The sequence below is a fragment of the Triticum aestivum genome, chromosome 1B (assembly GCF_018294505.1).
Source record: "Triticum aestivum cultivar Chinese Spring chromosome 1B, IWGSC CS RefSeq v2.1, whole genome shotgun sequence".
In the NCBI taxonomy this organism is placed as follows: Eukaryota; Viridiplantae; Streptophyta; class Magnoliopsida; order Poales; family Poaceae; genus Triticum; species Triticum aestivum.
This window is the reverse complement of record NC_057795.1, coordinates 552575317-552583582: the sequence shown is the minus strand read 5'-3', so window position 1 is coordinate 552583582 and position 8266 is coordinate 552575317.

Here is an 8266-nt window from a genome sequence, read left to right as displayed (position 1 = left end):
TATTTCAATAAGTTCTCTTTTGAGACATTCGATGTAATAAGTGTGTGATTGCTACTCTGTTATAAATCCTCCAAGTATTGTGTGGTGTCAGCATTACTGATCCAGGGATGACACTGAGCACAGAGATCAGACTGTTTGAGGTCTGGTCGCTACAGCCTACAACATCATATCAAGTTGGAGTCAAATAAAAAAGGGCTCTTGATTTAGTCAATCTTAAGAGCAGCATGTTATGAGCATGAATATTTTTTTAGTAAATGTTGACAGTAATATAAGCAAGCCATCATGATATCATAGGAAAGTAACATACTGCTATAACAGCCGTTTGTAGCAATGACAGGAGTAGGCCAGCAATACGTCTAGCCATAGAAGGAGTCGATGGTGTAAATGAAGCCGTTGTGTTCAATGGCATCAGAGAACCATGGAGGATGTATGATCCTGCGATGGACGTGCAGATTTATCCACTTACCGCAGTGACCTATCAGATAGGCGAGACCGCGGTTGAAGAACGCAATTAACCTGAAGTCTTTATAATTCGCAGATCTTGTGGGCACTCGGCAGATTACAACCTTGAGCAAATCAAACTTGGTATCATGTTGGTTACTGTAAGATTCCGAGTATTCTGGGCCGTGGTGCCAAAGCAGTGCAGTGTTAATCGAAGGAAGGGGGATCAATCACCGGGTGTAGACCTCCACGAGCATCCAGCTGCCGCGACCGTCGACGAGCACCATCCAAGACGTGTTCATGCCGACCCAGTACATACCGTTAATGTAGTTGAGGCTGACGGGGATCGGATCACAGTCAAGGGGGTTGATGCTCGCCACCCTATGATTGTTATGTTGCGTGACATGCCATCTCTGAAGATCATGCGGCATCAGCAAGCAAGGAGTTATCTTAAAAGCTCCGGCCTGAGGGCTTTGAGTAAACGGTACAGCCCCGACAAGCACGCGGCGAGCGGCATGGTACTGAGATTGTCCACACGCGAAACAATGAGCTTGATAACCTTTGTGGGGAGCGAATTCCAACCACTCTTTCGGCGGACGCTGCTCGGTTCTGCCATTGTTAGTGCTTGGGTTTTGGACGAGGGGGGAGGCGCCTTAGCGGGGATGAAAGATTGGACGAGATTATGTGTGGACAAAGATGTAGAAGCGAATATGTGCTGCGGGAAGTGGACAGGTGATGATGACTACAGCATGCCGCTTGACTTACGAGACACATACCAGCAGCGTAGGGTCATGTCGATGCCAGACAACTTGCTTGAGTGATCACAGTACTGGTACTCCCTACAGTACCTACTACAGTACTATGCCCTAACTTGCTTGAGTAGAGTAGTAGAGTAGGACTCTGCTCTACTACTAGCACCGAAGGAGTAGTATATTCTAATCTAAAATAGTTACAAACTTCAATGCCCGAGGGTGGAACGACTACGAACCTTGCTCAAATACCGTGTCCACGTGGTGTTTGGACTTATATGCAAAAAAATAGCAAGATGCCCGTGCATTGCACGGCACACCATCATCACCAACTCGTGTTTTTCTCTACTCCTACTCCTATAAAAGACTCAAGGGCTGTTTGGATTGTGACTATCTTTGCCATATATTGCCACATGATTTTTGCCACAATTGCCACACTTGCCTTAGTTGAGTTGCTCAAATTGTTAGCCACACTTTGGCTTGCCTAAGGGACACCATCTACTGCTTCGTGCACTACTCCTGCGCTCCATTCGGCGGCCGCAACATCCCCTACAGCCACTCCCTCCTGCGCTACATTCAGCGGGCGCTGTTGAAATTTGGGGAGCGCACTCTCGCGACTGCTGGCAGCCACGACTTCACCGACGACGACTTCTTCCCCGATCTCGACAACGTCTTCCTCAATGACATGGGCGACAAGCTCAATGCCAATGGTGCTGCTCCCGTTGCACCGTATGTGTTTCTGTCCTTCCTGTTCGAAATCGTGGTAGAATTCATATTTCTACTCTGTATCCTACTACTATGCTAGTCCACATGATTAGTTTCATCTCTGTTATAGCTGTCATGATTTATTTTGTGCTTATTCGGATTAAATCTCGTAGTAACTTGCTCATATATTCAACTGGCGCAACGTCCCCTATAGTCAATCCCGTTTCATGGACGGCCTGGTCAATGCCTCCAAGGAGCCCTTCGTCCACTGCTATGAGTGCCTGATGCCGTTTTGTGGCTCGCCGGCGGACATGGTGCATCACCTCACAAATGCGTGCAGCGGTCACTGCTGGCCCTTGGAGGAGAACATCAAGTACGAGATGTGCTACCGGTTCACCATGCCGGAGTCGCTGGAGGATCACCGCCGCCTGCTAGTCTCGGAGGAGGACGGCAGCATCTTCCTCTTGATCGTGGGCACCGGCGAGGCCCGTGCAGGCCACCGCCCCGTCTCTGTAATGTGCGTCAGGGGCAATGCCGCTGATGCTGACACTGACACGAGGCCGATGTACGGGTGCGTGGTCAGTGTTACTACCCCTCCGGGTCACGTGGGCGGCGACACCGGCCTCATCGAATGGACTTGGACTCTGGGGAGCTGGGACTATCCTGCCAATGTGGACTTGGAAAACCCATGGCATCCTTTACTCGCCGACGCGGTGCACGAGGACTCCAAGGAGGTTCACCTGGACATACGCATTATCAAGTTAAATGTTGATCATTAGTCTTCGCTCAATGTGATCCGCTGTCTAAGCATGTGGGGACTTCCATGCAGGATCTTGCTCTATTGGAGTATCGCGCATGAATAAAAGTGTATCCGTTTATGGTTTAGTCTAGAATCTTCCATGTACGAATTTTTACTACAGTACTGGTGAAAGACTTACGATGAACCATTTCTTACATCTCCTCTGCCCCCTTGAAAGTCATCCTGATTTAATCCCTCCGTCTAGGTGTATAAGGGCATGGTTAATATAACTTAATAGTATAGCCAACTGTTGACTATAAGAAAGTGTCATGTCATCTGTAGCCAACATGTATAACAATTGGTACTCAAAAACTAATTCTGACAGATCATTTCTTGCAAAGCACAATAAGTGTTATTTCTTCACAAGTTTTGCATGCAGGTTGAACAGTTGAACGCTTTTGTTTGCAAAAGTTACCTTTTTTATCTATTTCACCTGGATGTTTGTGAGCTCTAGAGATGAAATAATATCTGAAGAAACCTATCGATACCCGTTACACATGAGATGACCCCCACATCCTTTGTCAAAATAAACAACTCCCCGATCAATGCATTTCACTCTTCGGTGCAACGCACGGGCACCTTACTACTATAGATTAGTACGACCAAAAATTGAACTAACATTATATATAGTACGATAAATGCTGATGCATGTCACCTAAAATTATATCATTCAAAACTATGTTCAAATACTAATCCAACGATGTCGTTTTTGTTGACATGCACTAACATTTTGTCAGTTAAATCTTCAGTCAAATACAATGGGGGGCTAATAAACCACGACCGATGTAGGCCCTGTTTGGATCCATGGGTTAGAGTTAGTTTGGGTTAGTTTGGACTCAACTAACCCAAAAGTATCCAAACAGGAGGGTTAGTTTGGGTTAGATGCATCTAACTCATCCAAAATATCTAACCCACCCAAGAGGTGCTTATTCGGGTTAGTTCTTCTCGGGGCCATTAAAAAACACATTTTTCTCTCGCTCTTCCTACAGCCTATCCTTCCCCACTTCCTCGAAGCTTCTCGTCCTCTCCCTCCCTCCCTCTCGCACTGCCCGTGAAGGCGCCTTGCTGTATCCGTGCTCCATCTAACCCTGCCATCCAAACACCTCTTTGGTTAGAGTTAGTTCAGGGTTAGTACAAGTGTAGAGGGCGGCGCTGCACAGGAGTCTCACCTCTCACCCCGCTCGTGGCGCGGTAGTAAAGCCGTCATATCACAAAACCCAACCACTCCTAGTAATAAGTGGCCTGGTAAAATAAACGGACAAGCAACCATCACATCCCTCCGTCTTTTTTGCATTTCATCTCTCTGCATTTACTTTCTCCGATTCATCTTGCACACTCGATCCCTAGCTACTACTCCTAGGGCCAGTTCTTTTGGCGGCTTCCCCAGCTTTTCCCACAAGACTAGTCACAGTGGAGAGTAACAATAAGGCGCCTCACTCATTTATTTGGGCTTCTAAACTACTACTCCGTCCTGGTTTATTCCTCACCATTGTAATTTGTGCTAAATTTTGACCAAATATTTAACTGATAAAATGTTACTCCCTCCATCTAGGTGTGTAAGTCATCTTACGAAAACCAAATAATCCCAAAACACTTAGGTGCGGTGCATTAACTTCTACCTCGTTTCTTGTTTCTTGACATATCAACCAATAAGAGATAAAGAGTGTGCATGCTTTTAATGACTTGAGATATCAAACACGACATGAAGTGGTTAGTTCATTGCATGCAATACTATTAATTAGCAAATAAACATTAACGTTTTCTCCTCCTTGGTCACGGTGCACAGCCAAAGAGCAAGTACAATAGTATCTAGTCAGCAGGCTAAAGAACTTCCATGTCATCAAAATCATAGCTGGAAGAGAGAGAAGGAAGAGAAAAGAAGCAAGCGGGCGCTTCAGTTATCGCCGGCTACAGCGCTGGAAACAAGAAATCCAAACCGCATGCAGCCGGGTGATCTAGCTCTTCATTCATTCCCGCCAATCAGCATGCGTCTCCTTCCCTCCTTTCACATGCACACATTAAGTATTGATAGCTAGTTTACAGTCAGTCTACTATACTAGCAGGCTATTACGAAGACTACAAGTGACATGGCGTACATATATAGCTGGCAGCAGGCTTTCTTATTAACCATGCTCTAAGATGACTTACTCACCTAGACGGATGGAGTAGTGCATGTGTCATGCACTAACATTTCATTAGTTAAATTTATGATCAAAATTTGATACAACTTACAATGGGGACCAATAAACCAGGACGGAGGTAGTAGTTATGGGATTACTAAGCTAGAAGCCTAAAAGAACTGGCCTCTGGTACTCCTACTAGTAGTAGTACTCAAGTTGGAATTCCAATTGCACGGCACAACTTGTTAGGCAAAAAATTCAATACAGGGTGTAGGAAGCGGTTTGGGAATTTGCATGCCTTTCCAACCAGTGAGATACTCCGTACAAAGTACGACAGAGAAATAACAACAGAGAAGGAAGCTAAAAGTAAACAATCAAACGAGCATTTTTGCATTTGTTTTGCATTGAATCGTTTCACAAGCTTGACTAGTGCTATTTTTCTACTTTTACAAAAACCGCATCGTAATGTTAAAACGTGCACTTGCACGTAAATAACTAATAGTAGTACTCCCTCCGTCTAGGTGTACAAGTCTTCCCTCCTTCTTGGTCACCATGCACAACCAAAGATGACTTATTGACCTGGACGGAGGGAGTAGCACAGTCTGCAAGCATATATCAAGAGAGACGTGTAGTCCGATAGTATACAGTAAAGTTTGTGCTATATGCATGTACTTGCAAAATGCGTAATAATACACAATGTTTCCAAACTTTCCCTTTTATATACTTAATTAAGGACGCTAAAAGTTCCTAAACGTTTAGGATTTATCATTTGCGTCCCAAAACTAATGAGATCGCCTTACGGAACAAAAATTATACTCCTCCTAAAAGCCACGGTGCTCGCAGGAGCGCTTGCGGCGTGCCACGAGTGCCTTGGTGCGCGGCCGTTTCCCAGCGCTCCGACACAATGCCTCTTCCTCAGCCTCGCAACTCGCGAGGTGCTGATTGGCGGCTTGCCGGCGGGCGAGCGCGATCTCACCGGTGTGGTGATCCGGTGCCAACAGCTACTCCTCCTGGCTGGAAGCGTGCACCCGGTCCACGTACCGCCAAGCGTAGATAAGGCGCTTGGGCCCGAATGCACTCAGGGCATCGGCACGGGCGTCCTCCGCCACCCTCACGGCCCTCGCACGAGCCTTCTGCCAAAGAGCCAATTGCCCGACTCTCTCAGACGCGACATAGGCCTCCCAGGCAGCTTGTTGCACGGTGCTCTTCTCTTCCTCGGCCTTCTTCTCCGCCTCTATTTTGGCGCGCTCTACTGGAGGCAAAGCCTCCCACAAGGCGACATCCATTTCTTTCCAATGCTCCCCAAGGCTGGGGGGCTCGGCGGGCGGCGCGGCATTCTCCTCGTAGCGGGGAGCCGACGCGTCCTCCGACGCACGTGCTGGCGAGATTGGGAACACCGACGCGTCCACCTTGACTAGTGGCGGCGAGGAACGGAACAACGACGCGTCACGTAGCAGCGAGGAGCGGAACACCGACGCGTCCTCCTCGACTAGTGGCGGCGAGGAACGGAACGGCGACGCGTGACCGTCTGCATGATGCAGCGAGGGGCTCCTAGGGCTTGGGAGGGGCGATGCCATGGTGGTCGACGTGAGAGGGAGGGGGAGGAGATGGCGATGAACATGAACATGAGGGGGAGGAGATAGCGATGTCGTGGGAGGCGCAGTATTTATAGCGAGCAATGGCACACCTACGTAAGATATGGACTGAGCTGCACTGACTTAACTGTAGGTCCACTTGCGTCACTGACATGTGGGCTAGTCCCTTGTTGGGCCCATATGACAGCGACCCAATGCACCTGAGGTTAAGTAAAAGCTAGGTGGGCATATTTGTTGGAGTAAATTATGGGGGAGCGATGGGGTGGAAATATTGGTGGTCACAACGGATTGGACGAGCGTGGGGGGAGGAGAGTCATGCATGCAGATTTTTTAGCACGGGGTGGAATGGTGGGACCGTCGGAGGGAGAAGGAGAGTTTGGCAGGCATGGGGAACGGTGCATAATAAGTCATCTTGCATGATGGGCTAGGTATAGTCTCAAGTCATTAAAAACATACACGCCCCACACATGTTCATATTTCAAGGTGCACTAAATTATTGCATGCGATGATTAAGGCTGGCCATAATGGTGGTATCTTAGCTGGTATCATGCACACGGGAATAGCAAACATGCTGAAGTGGCAAAGAATTAAAGAAGAGAGGGGGTTGGAGTAACTAGTGTTCATGCATGCATTGGTAAACACATTTTTTTGTGAAGAATGACAACATTAGTTGAGTACTTTTGCAGACTTCAAAAACTATTCCACTGCCTCTACTATCTTGCTAAGAGTAGGTGAAATTTTTGAATCGAGCCCTTTAAACAAGAAGGGAGGTAGTGGTACTCTAATAGCTAACCTTGTTGTGATGACAAGATAGGACATGGCACGCACCTGGACGGAGGAACTAGTCTACATTGTGCATTTAAGTTTTGTCTGAAGTCAATGTACCTGTACTTTCACCAGACTTATAGAAAAATGTAGTACTCATTATAATCAGCATTCACAATGTCAACAACAATGTCAAATCAATATTTTTACACTCATTATAAAATGTAGTTCTTATACTCATTATAATCAGTATTGTAGATATTGATATTATTAGTATAAATTTGGTCGTGGGATTTCATTGATGTCTGTCAAAGCGTGGAGGAAGCGGAGCTTAGGGCTTGCATTGTCGGTCTCTACATAGGTGTTTATCTTCATAATCCTGTAATTTTAGAGACTGATTGCGCTTTTGTGGTAGCGTCTCTTGCATCGGGGGACTATGACAGGTCTGCTATGCGTGACGTGAACATGAAAGCGTTAAGCATCTCTAAGTTGATCAGCAATCTTCAATTGTCAAAGATTAGTCGTTCGGCCAATAAGGTGGCACACTTAATCGCTAAGTATAGCTTTGACAATAGATTATATGGTATTCTTGTAAATAACGTACCGCCCTGTGTGGTGAATATTGTATCGAATGAGTGTACTGGTGTGGCTGGTTAATTAATATAAGGTGGTGTTCAAAAAAAGTATAAATTTGGTCAAACACTTTACAAACGGTTGACGGGAGTAGAGGGAGTATCATGCATGCGGAGTAGGCAAAAAAATTGCTCATTTATAGCCGGTCGAAGTCTCAAAGGGCGCGACCGCTCAAGGGAGGCGAAGGTCGTGGGAGGCGCGACAGTTGACGGAATTAAGTGAAGTTCCATCCACGCGCCGGCATGGCGTGTAAACAGGCAGAAGCTATACCGTCAGGCCTACGATATGGTCTAGTAGACATGACATCTAGTGGGTCCCGCATAGTTCTCGAGAACTCTTTGGGGGCTTGCAGCCGTTTATCCACCGGGCAACCCAGCAACCCCACGCCGTTCGCACGCCCTACTCGTCCCCGTCTTCTACCTCACAACAGTTCGCTCCCAGTCATCCCGTCCTTTCACA